Source organism: the organism of the source record quoted next, unplaced genomic scaffold, assembly GCF_019419815.1.
Source record: "Pyrus x bretschneideri cultivar Hongxiangsu unplaced genomic scaffold, Pyrus_bretschneideri_v1 Contig71, whole genome shotgun sequence".
NCBI classification, from domain to species: Eukaryota; Viridiplantae; Streptophyta; class Magnoliopsida; order Rosales; family Rosaceae; genus Pyrus; species Pyrus x bretschneideri.
In genome coordinates this window covers 2,149,494-2,171,288 of record NW_025999811.1, presented here as the reverse complement: position 1 = coordinate 2,171,288, position 21,795 = coordinate 2,149,494, and positions in this window count along the sequence as shown.

The window sequence follows — 21,795 nt, the reverse complement described above, 5'->3', positions numbered from 1 at the left end:
TCATAAATAGTCGCCTTGTTCTTGGTCCACTTTCATAAATAGTGCCTAATTTTTTGTCTAGTTTCATAAATAGTGTCTCTTTCTTGGTCCAGTTTCATATATAATGTTTCTTTCTTGGTCTAGTTTCCTAAATAGTTTTCATTTATTGGTTTCGTTTTAGAAATGGTTTCATAAATATTGTCTAATTGTGGGTTCAGTTTCATACTCCTTATTTTAAAAAGGATTAGAATGACATATTCTAATAAAAAAATATATGATCAATAATGGTAGACAATTTGACAATATAAGCATCTAGACATCCTATTAGTATACATATATCCCGAATTTTACTAAATATGTCCTTTTAAATATGGCTAAAATACTAAAGACTTATAACTTAGTTGGTTAAAAAGTAAAATTATACGACATCAGAGAGTGTGCAATGTGTAGGGTAAGAGTAGGATTCACAGTTTTCATTGAGAATGTTAGTAGTGTTAATGAAAATGACACAATTGTAATGTATAAAGAAAAAAAAGACCTGACGCGCGGGACTTGTACGTCCATCACATACACTATTTATGAAACTAAACGGTGCTACTATTCGTTGGTCCGGTTTCATAAATAGTGTCTAGTTCTTGATCCAATTTCATAAATAGTGTCTAGTTCTTGGTCATGTTTCATAAATAGTGCCTAGTTATTGGGTCCAATTTCATAAATAGTGTATAGTAATTGGTACAGTTTCATAAATAGTGTCTTTTTCTTAGTCCGGTCTCATAAATAATGCCTAGTTATTGGTCAACTTTCATAAATAGTGCCTAGTTCTTGATCATGTTTCATAAATAGTGTATAGTTCTTGGTCTAGTCCAATTTCATAAGTAATTTCAACCTATTGGTTTAGTTTTAGAAATAATGCCTAATTCTCAGTTTCATTTCATAAATAGTGTCTACTTTATGGTCCAGTTTCATAAATAGCGTCTATTTATTGTCAAGTTTTCGTCTAATTCTTGGTTTAGTTTCATAAGATTTGAAACTTAGACCTTGTTTGGTCTTGTAAAAGCACCCATTGCACCGAAAACGATGACTAACACTATTATTAAAAATGAACCAAAATAACCCACACTATTTCTAGAACTAGAGCAAAATAACTAATATTATTTCTAAAATTGAACCAAAATAACCACACTATCTTTGGAATGGAACAAAATAAATACTATTTCTAGAAATATAGCAAAATAACTCACACTATTTCTGAAATTAAACTAAAATAACACATTATATTTCTAGAACTACTACAAAATTACACACTATTTATGAAATAATTGCAAAAAAGATATAATTTGATATAAAATCTCAGCTCAGTCCCTGTAAGTCTTTGAACCTTATGAAGCAAGGTCCAAAAGAAACGACAATATGTAATAAATTCAAAATTAACTGAACGAGTACGAGGATGATGCTATAAAGATGACCGTAAATTTACTTGTAACTTATGTATAGATGCCTCCCCAGTTCCCAATTGCAAATTGCGGTGGTCAAAATCATAATTGATATATTAGGATCAAAATCATAGCCATAACTATAATTTGTTAGAAATTCAAAATTTTCATCAAATACACATCAATTGTTAATTTGGGCTAAGATTAAAAATCTTAGTCAAATTTAAAAATTAGGACATTTGCAAAAATAAAGAACATAAATTAACAAATTAGGTGGGGGTGGAGGGTTGGTCGGTTGGGATGGAAGGAGAAATGTAATTGGGATAGGAGGAAATGGGGATTTGGGCTTCGGCATTAGGGGTCTGAAAGAAAATAAGGTTGAGATTATCTAAAAGCGAAAGTCACGTGGATTTTTTAAGTGGGTCAAGTGTATTTTTTAAATAGTAATGGCTCAAAACGAAAAACAATCTTCTTCTTCTTCGTTCTCCATCTGCAGGCTGTACTGATTACAGCCGCTGCCGATACCTCTCTTCCACCACATGCCAGATCGTCGGGTGGTCCTCAAAGGTCTTCACATCCAATTTCTAGACTTTCGGAGGGTGTATAATTTCTCTAAGAATAAAGAGTAGAAGAGCCGCCAAAAGTTATATGATCTCAGTCAACATGGGGGGCAGGGTTGTAATTATATTGAAGTTTTTAACGGGCTGCATTTTCCTTCTATTAGGGGTAATTTTGGAACCTTATTTTTGAACATTTTGGGCTTCGTAATTCAGCCCGTGTAGAAATTGGGACATGTCCTTATGATTAATTTTGAGGTATTTTGGTTAAATAAAACTATATCAGGTTTTTGATCAAAATAGTCTTAGTCCAAACCCTTTTCATTAAAACTTTCTATCAAAAAACCAGAATAAGTGCCCGGTCCCTATTTCTCGAAATAGGGCCAACCGCACCCGTATATATAGTCCCATTTCTCCACCAAAAAGCTAAGTTCATTCTCTCCCTAAAATTCCCTAAACATTTTCACTCTCAAATTCTAACTTTGACATCGGAGATTCTTCAGCCAAAGCCCCCCCCCATTCATCGTGGACATGTGAGGCTCTTGGCCTTGATCTTAGGTGTTATTATTTTGCAGGTGCATTTTCGTCAAAGGAGAAGACAGTGGAAATTTGTATCCACAAATTGATGCTTTCACTGAAAGTCTTGATTCACATGCTCGAAGAAGATTCTTGCATTTAAATTTTCTCATTTCTCATTCGTTTGTAAATTTTTCCTACTTTCTTATTCCTAGAATTTTTTAATTCTTTGAATAAAGGTGAGGAAGAAAAAAAATAAAATGATGGGAAATTCGAAAATCCCGACGAAAGAAACTTCCTACGTTCAAAGATCCAGATCAAATGATGAAGCACAAGATGTAGCCCACCATAAAATCCACGAGGCTCAATACGATGGCAAAAAGAGCAACTTTGCCACCAAGGAGCACCACCACCATGGCAGTAGGGAGTGGGCCAGCTTCTTGACAGCATGCCCATGGTCAGCATGGAGCAGCGAGGCAACCAATAGCCCAAGCCCACGCCACTTTGCAGCAGCAAGCCCAGGCGCTAGAAGCAGACCAAGTCACTGCTGCAACAGCGCAAACTCAAGCCTCGTCCACTTGGCGCATAGTCCAATCTACAGCCCAGGCTGCAAAGCAGCCGAGCCCAAGCCCAAGGCCCACGTGCAGCCCACGTCAGCGATCAAAACAACTATGGTGACCCAACCCCCGCTTTCGCGATCCAACTCATGGCCCTCATAGCAGCCCAAACCAGTCAAAGACCAGCTTAACCATCCCAGCTTCAGATTTCTTGACCGACGATTTAACCGGGGGTATTTTCACCCTATACCTCCGCAGATTTGACATATCTTGGCTCAAATCTTGCGCCCGAAGTCCATTACACTTCCACTACTGAAGGAGACGTATGTTGTCCTAGCTTTTCCAACCCAAATAACAAACAACACTTGTCTTGACAAGTCATAAAGTTGACAAGCACCCTCGCGTAGCAGACGACCTTGGTGAATCAACTCTTGCAGCGAACTGAGGTGCAATATGCCCCAAACGAGGTGTCCCAAAGTAGGATAAGGGTAGATGACGAACCTCTCCAACAACATCTCGGCAAGCAGCCCCTCAACCAACCACGGACTGAGCGTTCGGGCAGTGTACAGTCACGATTGGGCCATCGAGATAGCATATACTTCAATCTTAGTGCGTCGAGGAACGTGTACTCTCAGTTAGGCCCACAGATGAGCATACATTTATGGTTGGGGCTACACTCCAATAATCAACATAAGCAACCTTCCAGGCGAAGTGTTCATTCGCTGCTAGGCTTGCAAGGAACATCATTTACCTCATATAGGAGTAGGTAGCATGATGGACAGAGAAAAACAATCACACAATCCAGCTGAAGTTCAATCGGCGGCTTACAAGTAATTCGTAATCCAGCAGTCACACAATCCTTCTATTAGGGGTAATTTTGGAACCTTATTTTTGAACATTTTGGGCTTCGTAATTCAGCCCGTGTAGAAATTGGGACATGTCCTTATGATTAATTTTGAGGTGTTTTGGTTAAATAAAACTATATCAGGTTTTTGATCAAAATAGTCTTAGTCCAAACCCTTTTCATTAAAACTTCCTATTAAAAAACCAGTACAAGTGCCCAATCCCTATTTCTCGAAATAGGGCCGACCGCACACATATATATAGTCTCATTTCTACACCAAAAAGCTAAGTTCATTCTCTTCCTAAAATTCCCTAAACATTTTCTCTCTCAAATTCTAACTTTGGCATCGGATATTCTTCAGCCAAAGCCCCCCATTCATCGTGGGCATGTGAGGCTCTTGGCCTTGATCTTAGGTGTTATTATTTTGCAGGTGCATTTTCGTCAAAGAAGAAGACGGCGGAAATTTACATCCACAAATTGATGCTTTCACTGAAAGTCTTGATTCACACGCTCGAAGAAGATTCTTGCATTCAAATTTTCTCATTTCTCATTCGTTTGTAAATTTTTCCTACTTTCTTATTCCTAGAATTTTTTAATTCTTTGAATAAAGGTAAGGAAAAAAAAATGATGGGAAATTTAGAAATCCCGACGAAAGAAACTTCCTACGTTCAAAGATCCAGATCAAATGATGAAGCACGAGATGTAGCCCACCATAACAATCCACGAGGCTCAATACGATGGCAAAAAGAGCAACTTTGCCTCCAAGGAGCATCACCACCATGGCAGCCACAGAAACCACCATGGTAGTAAGAAGTGGGCCAGCTCCTTGACAGTATGCCCATGGTCAACATGGAGTAGCAAGGCAACCAATAACCCAAGCCCACGCCACTTTGCAGCAGCAAGCCCAGGCGTTAGAAACAGCCTAAGTCACTGCTGCAACAGCGCAAACTCAAGCCTCGTCCACTTGGCGCATGGTCCAATCTGCAGCCCAGGCCCAAGGCCCACATGCAGCCCACGTCGGTGGTCAGAACAGCTATGGTGACTCGACTCCCGCTTTCGCGATCCAACGCATGGCCCTCATAGCAGCCCAAACTAGTCAAAGACCAGCTTAACCATCCCAGCTTCAGATTTCTTGACCGACGATTTAACCAGGGGTATTTTCACCATATACCTTCACAGATTTAACATATCTCGGCTCAAATCTTGTGCCCGAAGTCCATTACACTTCCACTACTGAAGGAGACGTATGTTGTCCAAGCTCTTCCAACCCAAATGACAAACAACACTTGTCTTGACAAGTCATAGAGTTGACAAGCACCCTCGCGCAGCAGACAATCTTGGTGAATCAGTTCTTGCAGCGAACTGAGGTGCAGTATGCCCCAAACGAGGTGTCCCAAAGTAGGATAAGGGTAGATGACGAACCTCTCCAACAACATCCTGGCAAGCAGCCCATTGACCAGCCACAGACTAAGCGTTCGGGCAGTGTACACTCATGATTAGGCCTCCGAGATAGCATATACTTCCGTCTTAGTGCGTCTAGGAGCGTGTACTCTCAGTTAGGCCCACAGATGAGCATACATTTATGGTTGGGGCTACACTCCGATAATCAACATAAGCAACCTTCCTGGCGAAGTGTTCATTCACTGCTAGGCTTGCAAGGAGCATCATTTACCTCACATAGGAGTAGGTAGCATGACGGACGGAGAAAAGCAGTCACACAATCCAGCTGAAGTTTAACCGGCGGCCTACAAGTAATTCGTTTACCGGCTAGGAACGTACTACATGCACCGCATCTGCGGTATAGACGAGCCGAACACATAGAAGAGCAGCCTAAAGTAGTAGGTCACGACCAAGGATAGCCAAAAACTCCACTACCCCCAATAAAGGCAAATTCAGGAAGAAGTAGAAAGGCCCCTGACTGAGTGATAGCGCTATTTCCAACGCACTGAGGTCATTAACGAGGCACTACGACAGGACATGACTAACATAAGCAAGTCATCATTCACGGACAAGATCGAGGAGACAAAGCCTCCAAGTAAATTCAGCATGCCACATTTCACATTCTTCAAAGGGGATGGAGACCCAGAGAGGCACCTAAAACAGTACCGTAGTGCAATGATCCTTTATTGAAACAACGACATGCTCATGTGCAAAATATTAGCCACCACTTTACAAGACAAGGCGCAAGATTGGTTCTACACCTGGCCATCACAATCTATCCGGAGTTTTGATGAGCTTTCTTTGGTTTTCACCAAGGAGTATTCATCCTATCGCTTGATCAAGAATAAGTCTGAACACTTGTTCAGTATGAAGAAGAACCCAAAGGAGTCGCTCCTCGATTATATGAAGATGTTCAAAGCAGAGAAAGAAAAGATAGGCAAATGCAACGACTGGATAGCTAGTGTAGTCTTCCAAAAATGAATCCCAGCAGACCACCCAATGTTCGGAGAATTGATAATCAAAGAAGATCTAACTTTGGCAGACTTTTTTGCTTTGGCAGAGAAGCATGCACTTTGAGATGAGGTTCGCCGATGCACATTCAAGGAAAATCCGAGCAATCTTGATTAAGAAGTCCTCCACTACTCTGAAGAAGATTCAAGGTCTAACTAGACAAGCAGTCACACTCAACTGTTTACCCTTGCGGTCCACCGATCAAAGTAAGCCATTTTTTCTACTCAATCGAAAAAGAGTAGCAAGACGAATAAAACGACGAATACGCGAAAACATTCAAAGACTAGAAAAAGTACATAACATCACCTCACTACTATCCAGACCGGAAGCATTACATGGTTGAAGGTATCTGAAACAGCATTATGCTCAACCCTCATACGAGAAAAGCTAGGGGCTCGACTACCTGTATTCCACAGTTTAAAAGCTCTCATCGATGCAGAAACCAATTACCAGAAATTCAAGTTATACCTTCAGACGTAGGCAGTCATCCTCATAATGCACTATTTTGCTTGATCTAAATGTTCGACGATAAAAAAGCAGACACTAGCAGACACAAAGTTTTTTTACGAAAGCAAGAATTCAGCCCAAAAGGCATGCTAAGGGCAAACGCATACTAGAAAGACACACTTGGAAGCAAGTTTTGTCCTCGTCACCCCAAAAGATTCTATATATGAGTAATATGTACTGGCAGTTGAGCACCGCCTCCTGCTGCTCGTCACACGGCCGCAGCCGACCCTTGCTCTATAATTCAGCTCTAGAGTGGCCCAATACCAGCAATTTAGCAACTTCTGCTGCATGTAACATGGTCCCAGCTACACGTTTTCCTACTGCGCCTTAACACTTAACCTAAGCGATGCAATAGAGCAACCGAACGATTCCTCGAAGGCAACTGAGCATGCCCTAGCGACGCCTGCTTCACTCGATGGAGGCTTTTGGCATTTGTACATTGATGATGCATCCAACAACAAGAGCTCGGGAGTAGGCGCGGTCCTTGCCACCCTAGATAGTTCAATGCTTGAGCAGGCAATCACTCTAGGCTTCAAATCCAACAACAAAGCAGAGCACGAAGCCTTACTAGCAGACCTCCAATTGGCAAAAACTTGGCGGTAAAAAAACTCATAATTCATTCTGATTCCCAGCTAATGACTAGTTAGATTATTGGGGAGCACACAGGAAAACATCTAAAGATGGCACAATACCTAAAGAAGGCACGAAAGCAACTTGAGGCGCTTCATGCTTACACCCTCACTTAAGTTTCACAGGTAGACAATGCCCACGGGAACGTGCTAGCTGACCTAGGCTCTGCCCTCGACCACTAACTCAAATGCTTTATTCTGGTAGAGTATCCAGACAAGTGAAGCATAGAAGCGGAGCCAGCAGCTGAGGTGTCACAAGTTAGTACAACTTCAAACTAGCAAGATTCCACTATAGACTGCCTGGTCAATAGCACACTCTTTATGGAAAGACATTCTTGTCCGAATATCCTACACTGGAGTAAGGGTGTAAAGGGTCTAAGCTCGATCCATGAAGGCATTTGTGGAAGTCATTCCAGAGGCTGATCCTTAGGATAGAAAGCTATACTGGCCTATTATGCATTAAGACACTAAGGAGTAAGTACAAAAGTGCGATCGTTGCCAACGCTACAAACCGATACCAACACTACCTGTCAGCGAACTACACCAGCAAACGAGTCATTGGCCATTCATACAGTGGACAATCAACTTGGTAGGACCAATGTTGCCCGCTACTGGGGCAGAGGCATGGTAATCATGGTAATTAACTACTTCACCAAATGGATGGAAATAGAACCTATGGCAACCATAACTTAACTAACATAGAGCATTTCATATGGAGGAACATCATTTGCCGATTTGGCATCCCTCAATTAATCATCACAAACAATGGTTCATGGGCAAAGATTTGACGAAGTTCTTCCAGAAATATGGCATCAAGTAGTACATGTCCACATTGAGGTATCCTCGAGGCAATGGGTAGGCTGAAGCATCCAACAAGACGATTCTTGACTGCCTCAAGAAATCCTCCTCCGATAAGAAAGGAAAATGGCCAGACGAACTTCCTGAATGTCTATGGTCGTATTACACAACCAAACGACAAGCAACCGGTGAGACTTCTTTCTCTTTGGCATTTGGTTCAGAAGCAATCATTCATCCCAATGTCATTGTGCCAAGTATCAACGCTCTATTGTCAAGCATTGAGCAGAACAGAAAGGAGATGGCCACATACTTGTATCTGGCAGAGGAGAAATACGAGAAGGTTATCACCCGTATTGCAGCCTACCAACAGCAGCTCATGTCCAGCTACAACAAAAGGGCCAATATCTGGCAGTTCCAGCCTAGAGATCTAGTTCTAAGAAAATCCTTCATCACTGCCCGCAGAAAAGGCTCCAAAAAGATGGATCTCATTTGGAAAACTCCGTACAAGATCAACAGAGTAGGCAGTAAGGGTAGTTACACCCTCGCCACCATAAACTACAAAGAGATCAAAAAGCAATAGAACGTCTACAATCTGAAGAAGTACCATGTGTGACCCCTCACTACATCAAAGCCCGAAGACTCAAGCAGCTCGATGGGCACCTCCTCGCAAGCCGAGGAATATCTAGTTGTTATGAAGTTCCTACCTTACAGCTAAGTTTTCATTCGTTTCACTTGTTTTTCAATGAGGAATTCAGAAGTAATTCACAACTTGGCTCGGCTGCATGCTTACAAGCACTGGTCACTCATGCACTTCAAAAGAAGAACACGCCCTTCTTAGGGACTTATTACAGGAATTGTGCCCCTCTGCAGACCAACCATGATCTTTAGTGCTAGAAGGTAAACCAAATCCCTGACACCCACATGGGTTTTCTCTCCAATCCAGGAGGATAAACTTTACACTCAAAATATCCAGACGTGGATGAGTCGAACTACCCTGGTATAACTAGGTGTACGATGGCTTGCGTTGGGATTCTTAGAAGTAGCCATAATGGTCTTTTTCAAGGCTTAGCTAACTGAAGGATTTTAGGTCTCTTGGCCTAATCCGTGGGGAACCGGGCCTCAGAGACGGAAGAGGCACATTACGCAGTACGCCCTATGGATGGCTACGCCGAAACCCTAAAGTTGCTACCAAGTGCATTAAGGTAGCCTACAATTTCCAAAAGACGGCCTACAACTTGCCTTTCGAGCAGTAAACCACACTAAACTTATACAACCACGTTTTTTTGTGAAAGGTTAAACAAGTTAGCGCGCATGTACGAAGTTTTATCCATTGCCGACATGATACGCAGTCAACAAGCTTCACCTCTGCCCAAGCGCGGAATGATCATTTAAGATCTACACTTATTCCTAAAGTGTTATGATACATGCTATGTAACCCATAGAATTGGCTGCATAAAGGCAATGAGTTCTCTCGGGCCTTTGCTTATGAAATTCCTTACAACCGCATATTTTTTATACGAGAGGTTAGTGAATTTCATAACCCAAAAATCTTTAGTATGTTGTGACGCATGCCACACAACTCAAAAGATTGAAGAAAGCCAAGGTTAACAGCCAAGTGGTCACGCAAACTCGTCTGCTTTTGTAAGTAAGGCGTCCGACTGCCAATCCTATGGCTAACAACTTTGAAAAATTTCTTCACCATCATCTACGGTTACATAAGCTACGCGGGCCAGTCTACTTATAGATAAGTAGCATGCCTGCTGCTGGTCTAAAGGTAAAAGGTTGGGCGAGAACAAAAGAAGCAAAGATGAAGAAAAATGAAGGAAGTAAGTTTATTAAATTTTCTAGCAAAATTGATAAATGACTAGCTAAGGCCGAAAGAGTTGTAGCAAAACAAAAAGCAAGAAGGCAAACAAAGAAAGTCCTAAAGGCTGCTTAGAAGACTACTCTTTAGTAGCTTGGACATTCCACGACTAATCAATCACCACACCTTCAGCAGCTTGACGCTCTCAGTAGCGGTATCATTCGACGCTTTACCCTCAACTGCGCTAACCTGGGCACCAACTTTTTCGACTACTTCACCAATGGAAGCCTTAAAAGTAAAGGTAAGCAGGTCTTCCAGAGAAATAGAGAAGGTCTCAAAGTCTTTCCTAGTAAACTCAAAGTCAAACAACCTACCAAAGAGATGATCTACATAACCCAGCTTGTAGAAATCGACCTGACTCTGAACAAACGAAGCCTCGAGCCTAGCCTTCTTAACCTCAACCGTTCATTCTCTTTGAATAGCCCAACACGGACATGCTGCAGCTCATCCACTTTCTTCTTCAAACTTTCGTTGATCTTAAGTACACCTTGGAGTTCAACACTTGGGGTTGAAGCATGTCGACAATTTTCTTGAAGTGGATCACTTGATTATATGCAGCAATCAACTCTTCATCCTTTGAGTAAACAGTTAAACGAAGCTCAGAAACAACACGTTCAAGATTTGAATATGAGGTATGTAACATCCAATCTTATTCTCTCCACTTTTATACTTAGCTTAGTTCGCATCAAGCCTAGTCTTCAAATCAACGATCTTTTGGCAAGCGGTCTCAAGATGCAAAGAAGTAAGGGCAAAGATATTAGATCCCTTCAAAGTGACGAACTTAGATTCCAACCTCTTGATCCTCTCGATAAAGGAATCGGCTTCAGTTGCCATAGTTTTTGCCACCGCCTTGGCAACCTTGGTATCTTCTAGGTTAAGGAGCACAAACTCGACTACCAAAATCGCCATTTTCCGCATCGTAGCAAGCAAAGCAGTCATTCTATATTTGATTATATGTTTCACAAAGGAACTTAGGCAAACAACGCCTTTGACGCCATCAACAAGCTTGGCACACGCGTCCATGTCTTCAAGAAGATTTGGTTTCAAGAGCGCACAAATCTTAGCAGTCTCCCTAGAAGCATGCTTAGTGAATTTCTCACAACTGCCCACGCGAGCAGTTTCACCTTTCTCGGCTAGCGAATCATTCTCAGCAGTGAGGGGAGTAGGTTTTGGCGCTACTTTAACAGCATAGTCCACCTTATCACTGTTCATAGTGGCAAGCCTCTCGGAAGGTGAACTAGACTTAGTTCCCAACATATTTCTTAGCACGAATTTTTAAACTGGAGGCACGACGGAATCTTTACACTGAGTAATCCTATCAGCAATTGTACTAGCCATATTTGGCATGCCAGGCATCACCGACTCAGATATAGTAGCTTTATCTTTCTTTCTCTTGGAGGAAGTCAAATCAATCATAAGCCTCTCGACATCAAGTGGACCCTCACGAGCAGGGGAGGAAGTCTTCGGTTTTTTTTCACCCGCGGCATCTCTTGAGCAGGTTGGGAAGATTTCCTCTTTCCACCTTTATTTATAGTAGGTTCCACGACAGCCCACCATTCTCCCACCTTGATCTTCTTTATCTTTTCTCTCTAAAGCAGACCACCATTCTCCCAACAAAGAGGACTAAGCAACTAACGTCATTCATTGTACTCAGCAGGGCAGCTCAGCCCATATTGGCTTTTCCCTCTTTTTTTTTCTCTCGGACCAGCAGGTAGGAAATTTGTATGCCCAACATTCTAGCAGCCTAAGAGGCCCACGACCTCTTTGATTTCTTCAATCATCGGCTTGGCCCACATCAGGTCCAAAAGCCCAAAGGACATGAGCCATATGGCTCGCCTAGCTCTACGCCCTAGTGCCTCAATCTGCACCCACAACCGCACAACTGCTCTTGGCTTTAGCCAAGTAGTGGTCCTTGCCACAACACCTTTTCGACCAATGCCGAGCCGACTCCTGGCCCTTGCCAACTAACATTCTGTACCATCCCAATGACTACCCCTCGACAGCACTATCCAAGAAGAAGATAAGGAAAATTAATTTTTTCTTACCTCGGTGCAGCATGGAGAAGACAAAGAAAGCAACGAAAGGCAGTCCTTTGCACAGGAAAGTGTAGAAGATTGCTAGAAAGGGAACAAATATCCTCTAGCTTTCTCTCTGTTGTAAGGTAGAATAAATTGCTCTTTGAAGTTGATTTAATCATCTACTTAAGGTAGACTTAAATAGACTTTGGAAGTGATTTATTTCCCTTTCCTATAAGGATCTAATTTCCAATTAAAGAGGGAATCTACATCAAAATAAGAAACAAACCTATGTTTCCTAAAGCAATAGAAGATCTCTTGTAAGAACCCGTCCCGGGATTTACGTAAGAAAATAGGTATTTTTGTATTTTCACTAAGTTTGGGGGATACCTTCCTTTTTAAAATTGTTTTTGATCCTTAATTGGTGAGCCCAAGGGGCCCACCCCCTGTTTTGTTCCCGGTTCCCTATCCCCTTTCTTTTTTTTTTTCTGAAAAGTCTCTCTTTCTCCTCTCCTTCACTCTCTCTTCTCTCTGTCTTTCTCTCCCTCTCGGTCCGACAAGAACACACCCACACACACACACACACACACCCATGCCCACGCCTATAACTCTTTTCTAACCCCGTGGATGTGTTTTGGGACGTCAAACCACGAAGAAACCACCTCGGGAGACATTTCTCAGTTTTCCGGCGAGCACCGTCCCTTTCGAGGCGATTTCCGGCCAAACCACGGCGAGTTGGCCGGCGTGCGAGGTATCAATCTCTTCGTCTCGCTAAGTACTACAACTTTCCTTTTTGTTTCACCCAATTTCATTGAGTATTGAAGAACTTATGCTCATTTGAATCTTACCCAGTTCCGGCGGACAACCGTGGCTTCCAGGCCGTTTTCCGGCCAACTCCGACCACGATGACGGGAACCAAGGGTATATTTCGATTCCTTACCTTCGGGTCTTCAATTTGGTATATTGAATGACATGTTTTGGTTGAGTTTTGAGCTCCAACGGAGCTTGGGAAGTCTCCGGCCGAAGTCCGGCCTTCTCCCTCCTTGGAAATCCGGCGAACTCCAAACCCAAGGCCTTTGGGCCTTTCCTGCCAAGCCCAAACCCATTACCCTTTTTTTTTAGGCCTTTGGGCCGTCTGGTTTCTAACCTAAAACCCAACCCACCTAACACCTAACCCAATTACCTTAACCCAATTACCCTAACCCAAAACCCTAGCCCAAAACCCTAACCCAAAACCCTAAGGCCCTGACCCGTGACCCTGACCCGTTGACCGTGACCCGGTCAACGGTCAAAGTTGACTTTGACCGTTGACTTTGACCTCGGGGGTTGACTTTTTCGTTTTCGTGCGGGACCCCTCCTAGGCTAATTTCGACGTCCTGAACCCGTTGCCGATGTCCGTTTCCCCAAATTCAATCGTTTGAGTAGAGTTTGACTAAATGTACCCTTTATGTGCTTAGGGGCGATTATCTGTGGAGTTCCTTCTTCGCTAGATGGCGTGGCTTTTCGACGGCGAAGTACTGTGAGTGGACCCCTTCTAAAAATGCATGTTTTAATAGTAGAACTGCATACATGAAAAGCATGATTTGATGATTATGTGTTATGAAACGTTTTACGAGATAACATGCTTACTGAGGCTAGTTTGAATTATTACTATTTTTCCTATAACCCATATTCTTGTAGAATATCTGATGGATGACGATATGATATTTAGAACATGTTTAGAACACCTCTTTATAGTATAGATGATGGATGACTTTATACTATGAAGTGGATTTTCAATATATGTATGTTCACTGATTTTGTACTTACCTAGTGGTCCTTTCCGCTACGGGACGTAGGGATAGATCCGGTCCGTCCCGGGCGACGGTTTGGTGTTGGCATAGGGCCTGGAGTGTGTTTTCCTCTGACTGTCTGCTCAGAGACGGGGAGCCGGCAAGGGGCCTGAAGTGTATTTTCCTCTGACTGTGTGCTCAGAGACGGGGAGCCGGCATGGGGCCTGAAGTGTTATATCGGACATTCACTAGTGTTTATTATTTATGCGAATTATGATTTTGAGACATTTCACGACATCCTAGGTTTCGGAAAACCTATGTTTATCATTATATATATGTGTGTTTTCATAAAACCTGGGGGTTAGTATGTTGATAACTGTTTTATTATATTATATATATCAACTTGGTCCACTCATGTTTGTTTTGCGCCCCCTTCAGGACATAGAATCGAGGCATACAATCCCGACGTCCAGGCACTTCCGCATCGGCATCTTCAAGTCCTCTTGGTGTAGGACCCACTCCTTGGTTTCATTCAATTTTATATTATTTTCTTTTAGTGTTCTAGATTAGTGGTGTGCTCTGAACACGGTCCTTATTTGCATATTCATTATTCTTTTATATTTATAAACCTTATTTATCCTTTGTTTTCAGCATTTGCACTCAATAAATGGCTTTCGTCACCCTCGGGTGTCGGCCAGCACGTGCTTACCCTGGTATGCGGGGAATATCGGGGTCGGGGCGTGTCATCTCTACACATGTTGCCCTCTCCTGCTAGCAGCTCAACAAGTGTGGGGGTATTTATGGAGCAAAAAATAATCAAGAAAATTATGGAGGCGGCGCATGGACTTTTGGGTGAAAAAGACAAAATTACCCTCGAGGCATACCGGGATTCACACGCGCAAGCCGCGGCCAATAACGGCTAAATCAAGGAAGAGTCAAAGGTGATCAAAATGATATTTATTCAAAACCTTCTCATCACTCCTCATTAAATCCACACTCAAAAGGTAACTCCCAATTTTCCTATTCTAATTGGGATCAATTACCAAATTATTTGCAAGATATTTCTTGCAATTATATTCTAAAAACCACCATAAGTGCCCAGTCACAATTTCTCGAAATAGGGCCGTCCACACCCATATATATAGTCACATTTCTCCCCCAAAAAGTTAAGGTCATTCTCTCCCTAAAATTCCCTAAACATTTTCTCTCTCAAATTCTAACTTTGGCATCGGAGATTCTTCGACCAAAGCCCCCCTCCCCCCACAATTCATTGTGGGCGCGTGAAGCTCTTGACATTGATCTTGGGTGTTATTATTTTGCAGGTGCATTTTTGTCAAAGGAGAAGACGGCGGAAATTTGCATCCACATCTACCACGTCAACATTTAATAGAAAAATTGGCAGAAACGTTAATGGAGGTATTATATTGCAATGGATTCTTAAGTTGATGTATGACATTGCAATGCTTAAAAGATAAGGTATGAGATTGTTATGTGACACAAAGTCGAGGTAATAAAATGTAATTTACCATTTTTTCTTCCATATAACTACATATTTCATTTAATTATTTATTGATTTAAAATATATTTTCTTAACGAGTAACGGGTTGGGTCATATTACCCATTAATATTAACGACTGGAGTTTGGGTCGGGTTATACTACCCATTCATTTTAACACTACTACAAAATTATCTATAACTGGCAGTCCAAAAACCGACAAAAAACGTATATTGCCAGTGTTAGGATAAAACCGTTTTAAGCAAAATCCGACAAAAAATGGATGCAGTAGCGGATATAATAAGCGACAGAATTGCCAGTGTCAGGAAATGAATTTTCTAACAGAAAATACTCTACAACTAACAGAAATTGTGTCGGATATAACCGACAGAGAATATATTAATAATAAATAAATAAGAGCATTTATGTCAGTTAAATCCGACAGAAATTGTGTTGGATATAACCGACAGAGAATTTATTAATAATAAATAAATAAAAGCATTTATGTCAGATAAAACCAACAGAAAATATATTAATAATAAAAAAAATATGTAATCCACTTTCTGCATTTTCTATATCCTTCCATATTCACTGCATTCACTGCACTTTCACATGAACTGACCCTCAACATCAAGTAACACAATCACATCCCAGAGAGACAATGAGCATCGAAGAAACACCAAGTAACTGAAGCCTCTTCCGATTGAGAACATTCACAGATAGGAATCTATCAATCAATATACATAACGGTGAGGAAAATAGTGTTAGAAAGGAGTTTATATTCCTCTGCAATATCAACCAACCAGTCAACTAAGACTCCTCTCATATTGGCAGTGACATCCTGTTGAATCTTTGTCATGTAATCGGGTGAAGGTCTTCGATCTTCATCCGCCTGAATGTTAACCCATCATTACCATTAGCCCAGATGCCCCAAACCCAAAATAACCCCCAAATTCCAATTCAAACCAAAACAAAATACAGAGACTACGAGACTTGCTAAATTAAGCGTCAAACTTTTTGCTAATCAAAAGTTGCATAAACTATCACCAGAAAGCTTCAGCCTTTATCCTTAATTCAAATTTCAGAGGTAACCAGAAGAACCGCTAGTAAATTGAAAGCCCAAACATTAACAAAACCCACCTCCAATTTTCAGTAAATTCCACTTCAAACCAAGCCCAGACTACAGATACTCCAATTATCCCTAATTCAAATTTCAATGCAACCAGAACCCACAGATAAATTAAGAACCCAAAAATCAACAAAACCCAGCTCCCATTTTTCCAATAAATTCTAATTTAAAAAAGAAAGCTACAATTCGATAACCCTTTACCTCGAGCTTCTGAAGATACTCATAAATGTCACGAGCATATGGCACACACATTTGGTGGTCATCGGACACCGCATCAACGTCCTTGGCCGCCTCCAGCTGCTGTATCGTTTTGGTCAGGGGCATTGCTTTCTTCGCCTTGCCTTTGGCGCCGCGTTTCTGGATCTGCTTCTCCGCCCTGGACATTTTATTCGCCGGAACCACGGCATTCGGGAGCTCTCCCAACACCACGCGTTTTTTGGTGGCCAGCTGCTCCGGGGTCACTGCAGCCTCGGGCCTCCTCTTCATCGACCTCGTGACGCACAGGCAGTTCTCCTTGTCCGCCATGGCTGGCGCTGTTTAAATTCCCGAGGTTTTGGGTCGGAGGCTCAGAGAGAGAGAGAGGGTTTTGAGGGGTGAATGCGGAGGAGAGACAGTTTTGTAGTGAGTAAAATGAAAGCGCCATTTTATTCTCGAAAATTTCATTACTTTCGGTTTTAACCGACGGATGCGTTTTTCAAAATATAAAATTGACATAAATATTTTCATTACGGTTGGTTATAACCGATAAAAAAAAAAAAAAAAAAAACCAATAGTAACAAAAGGCGGTAAAAATCCCCCCAACATTCCCTTCCAAAATTTTAATTTCCCCACCCCCAAAATTTTGTTTAATAAATAAATAAATAATATGTATTTAAATAGAATACATTTTAAAAATTAAATAAATAATTATTTGGTTTAATAGATAATAACCCATGTAAAATATGCAATAAAGAAACAAAAAGATAATTGTACACTGAAAATGTCATCATACAAACTAAATATTGTCTAATCAATACTTGAAAAACATAAATATAAATTTAGCACAAATTACTTTTCCCAATTAAAAATTTGGCAAATTTAACGGAGATATGCATTCTATGAACTAGTTTCAATGATCGAACAATCAAACTTGTTTGTAGATACTACAAGATCGCATATGTAAAAAATCGTAAAAACCAAACATTCAAAGATTACGTGACACACCCCAACCGAGATCAGGGCATGCTGGCCGTCACGCGGAAGTGACGTAACCATGTGCACGGTGCGGAAGCTAATAAAATAATAATAGAAGAAGTACGGATAAATAAAAACTAGCATACAATGTAATAGTAATAAGTGCTAGCGTAAGTGAGACACAAGTTCAGAGCAGAAAGCCTAAAGCAGTCCAAACTAAAATGACGCGACAACAGTACACCCGAAGGTGACCCTACGCTGGTGATCGTCTGTCAGAAATGCCGGGAAAGCCCTCTGGGAAACCACCGAACCTACTAGGTAACTAGAACCTGGAGGGGCGCAAAACAAAAGCATGAGTGGGCAAAAACAAAGCTTTTCGAAAACCATTTCAAAAACAAGATTCTAACCCCTCGCCGTAAAACCTGTATACTTCCCAGAAAATAAACATATGTACGTAGATATAAATATGCCAATCATGCTCAAATATATGCCATATCGGAACCTCAAAATGAAATGCAAGTACTTAGGTATAATCATATCAATAACATATAATCTGGCAGCTGGAGTCACCTAACGTGACCCGTACGCCTGCATCTAGAGCTCAAATCTCAATCTCAATAACTAAACCTGCCCACGAGTCGGAACCACCTAAAGTGGTCTGTACGACAAGCCTGGGTGTAATACATATCAACGCTCTAGTGCTACGATCACGTGAAGGCTGTGCGAATAATCGCGGGTCACCTACGAGTCGGAACCACCTAAAGTGGTCTGTACGACAGGACTGTGCACCTAACTTGGATCCAAGCTGAGCGTGTGGTGCGAGAGGTGAACAACACGTGAAGGACTGTGCCCTACTCTGGGCGGGAGCACTAACACCGGGGGTGCAGATTATGAGCTCTTTAAGCATCTCCAATCATTACTGAATATAAACGTGAATAACACTTACCTGGCACTTACCTGTGCGTCCACAGCACCAAATATGCATATGTATATAAATATATACACCCGATAATGCAACTAACGATGCATAAATGACGATAATATAATGCATGACATATAATTAATAAGCATTTAAATCAATTTCTGGGAAAATATAAGTATATAGGTATATACGGAAAACCAAAAGCCCACTCACTGATAAGTGGAAGGGTCGTAACCCCCCTGCCTCGAGTGACCATGCTCGTCCTCGGGATACGTCTCACCTATATGCGAAATAACTATAAAAACGTTAATTTTAAAGCACATAACCAAACTTTAGAAATAACTTCTCATACAATGCTCAAATGGGGTGTATGAGTACACCAACGTGATCTACTCAAGGCATGGCCACATGCGCCGGCCACGCGCAGGCACGTGCCTGGCACACTGACGGCGTCAACTGATGCCGTAGGGAATATTCCGTTATCCCTAACGGTTTCCGTCAACGGCGTCAGGAATATTCCGTCAAATCTGACGGAATATTCCGTCTTCTTCCCCGACGAGCCTCCGGCGCCGGAAAATCGCGAAAACTTTAAACTTCGATATCTTCTTCGTTTTTCATCCAAATTTCATAATTTTGGTACCAAAATGAAGCTTAGAACTAGAGGGACACAATCATACCACTTTCAAGGGTTAAAAACCACGAAATCTCACCTGTAAAAACAACCCAACTCCGGCCAACTTTGAAACTAGTGTTCCCGACGTCCAATTCCTTCAAACGAACTACTCCAAGCCTCCTTGGGACCTCACCAAGCTTCCTACAAGCTTGAAATTTCCTAAAACGTGAGAAATCACGTGTGCATGAATAGTACCCAAATCGGACATCGTTGAATCGACGAGAAAACGATGGAGTTCTTACTTAAAAATGGTATGGTTGGACTCCTACAAGCCTCACGAGCTCGAATATGGTCTTGGTTTCCTCGATCTGTGGAAGTTTAATGGGTTTTGGGTGTGTGTCCGTACGTTCGAAGGAAATGGAAGGGAAATAGGGCTCGGGACAGTGCAGGAAACAGAAGGAAAAAGGCTATGGTGTGTGGGAAGGTGTGTGTGGTTCCCAAACATGCCAACCAAACTCAAAACAACCAATAAACGTAACGACATTGAACTAGGGGCAAAATAGTCTTTTCACGCGTACGTTTTAGATATTTTCAGGACGGGCTGTCACATTACGTAATGGAACAAAAGTTTTTTACGGTTATAAACAAAAAATCACAATTTAACGGTTATTTTAGCTCCAATTTTAATGATTTTAATGATTTTTTACATCTACACACCTCGACCCTATAAGAATGCAATGAAAAAATTTGATCTTCAATTTAAAATATTTACACTGGTGGATACCACAAGTTTTACTTTATACTTGATGGAAGTATAATATTAACTCTAAGTGTTTGTTTAATCTACTGTTTTGAAGTGATATACATTCTACGAAACTTTTTTCAACGATCCAACAGTAAAATTTATTTGTACACACTCCGAGATTGCATATGTAAAAAATTGTAAAAAACAAACATTCTGAGATTACGTAATGAAACAAAAGTTTTTGACGGTTATAAATGAAAAATCACAATTTAACAATTATTTTAGCTCTGATTTTAATATTTTTTTACAGCTACACTCCTCGACCCTATAAGAATGCAATGAATAAATTTGATCTTCAATTTAAAATATTTACACTAGTGGATACTACAAATCTTACTTTATACTTGATGGAAGTATAATATTAACTCTTAAGTGTTGTTTAATCTACCGTTTTGACGCGATATGCATTCTACGAAACTTTTTTCAACGATCCAACCGTAAAACTTATTTGTACACACTCCAAGATTGCATATGTAAAAACTTGTAAAAAACAAACTTTCAGAGATTACGTAACTGAACAAAAGTTTTCTACAGTTACAAATGAAAAATCACAATTTAACGATTATTTTAGCTTCGATTTTAATGATTTTTTACAACTACACTCCTCGACCCTATAAGAATGCAATGAATAAATTTGATCTTCAATTTAAAATATTTACACTAGTGGATACCACAAAATCTTATTTTATACTTAATGGAAGTATAACATTAACTGTAAGATCCCACATCGTCTAGGGGAGTGATCCTTATATGTATATTCTCATCCCTACCTAGCACGAGGCCTTTTGGGAGCTCATTGGCTTCGGGTTCCATTGGAACTCCGAAGTTAAGCAAGTAACGTGCGAGTGGGAAGTTCTCGTGTGAGTTCCTAGAAACAAAACCATGAGGGTGTGCTGGGGGCCCAAAGTGGACAATATTGTGCTACGGTGGAGTCGGGCACGAGAAGTGATCCCGCCTGGGCCGGGATGTGACATTAACTCTTAAGTGTTTATTTACTCTACCGTTTTGACACGATACACATTCTACGAAACTTTTTTCAATGATCTAACCGTCAAACTTGTTTGTACACACTCTGAGATCGCATACGTAAAAAATCACACAAAACAAACATTCAGAGATTAGGTAACAGAACAAAAGTTTTGGACGGTTACAAACGAAAAATCACAATTTAACGGTTATTTTAGCTCTGATTTTGATGATTTTTTACAGCTACACTCCTCGACCCTATAAGAATGTAATGAATAAATTCGATCTTCAATTTAAAATAATTACACTAATGGTTAAATCTTATTTTATACTTATTGGAAGTATAACATTAACTCTTAAGTGTTTGTTAAATCTCTCAATTTGATAGGATATGCATTCTACGAAATTAGTTTTAACGATCCAACCGTCAGATATGTTTGTATATACTTCGAGATAGCATGTGTAAAAAATCGCATAAAAAAAACATTCAGAGATTATTTTGGTGGTCGTCCAAAATCTTGCTTTGTTCGTGTCGGTTATATCCGACAGGGCCATGAGTGAATTTTTTTTTTTTTTTAAACATGTGTTTATTTATTTATTTTTAATCAATATAACATTTTAAAATAATAAAATCAGACATGATAGAGTACATCAGATGTTCATGTGTGTTTATGTGCCAGACAATGTGCTTTGTGACGTATTGAAAAAAATTGTTTGAATTTCTTTGTATCTTGTTGCTTGCCTGTAAGGGAGCATAATCCTTATTACAA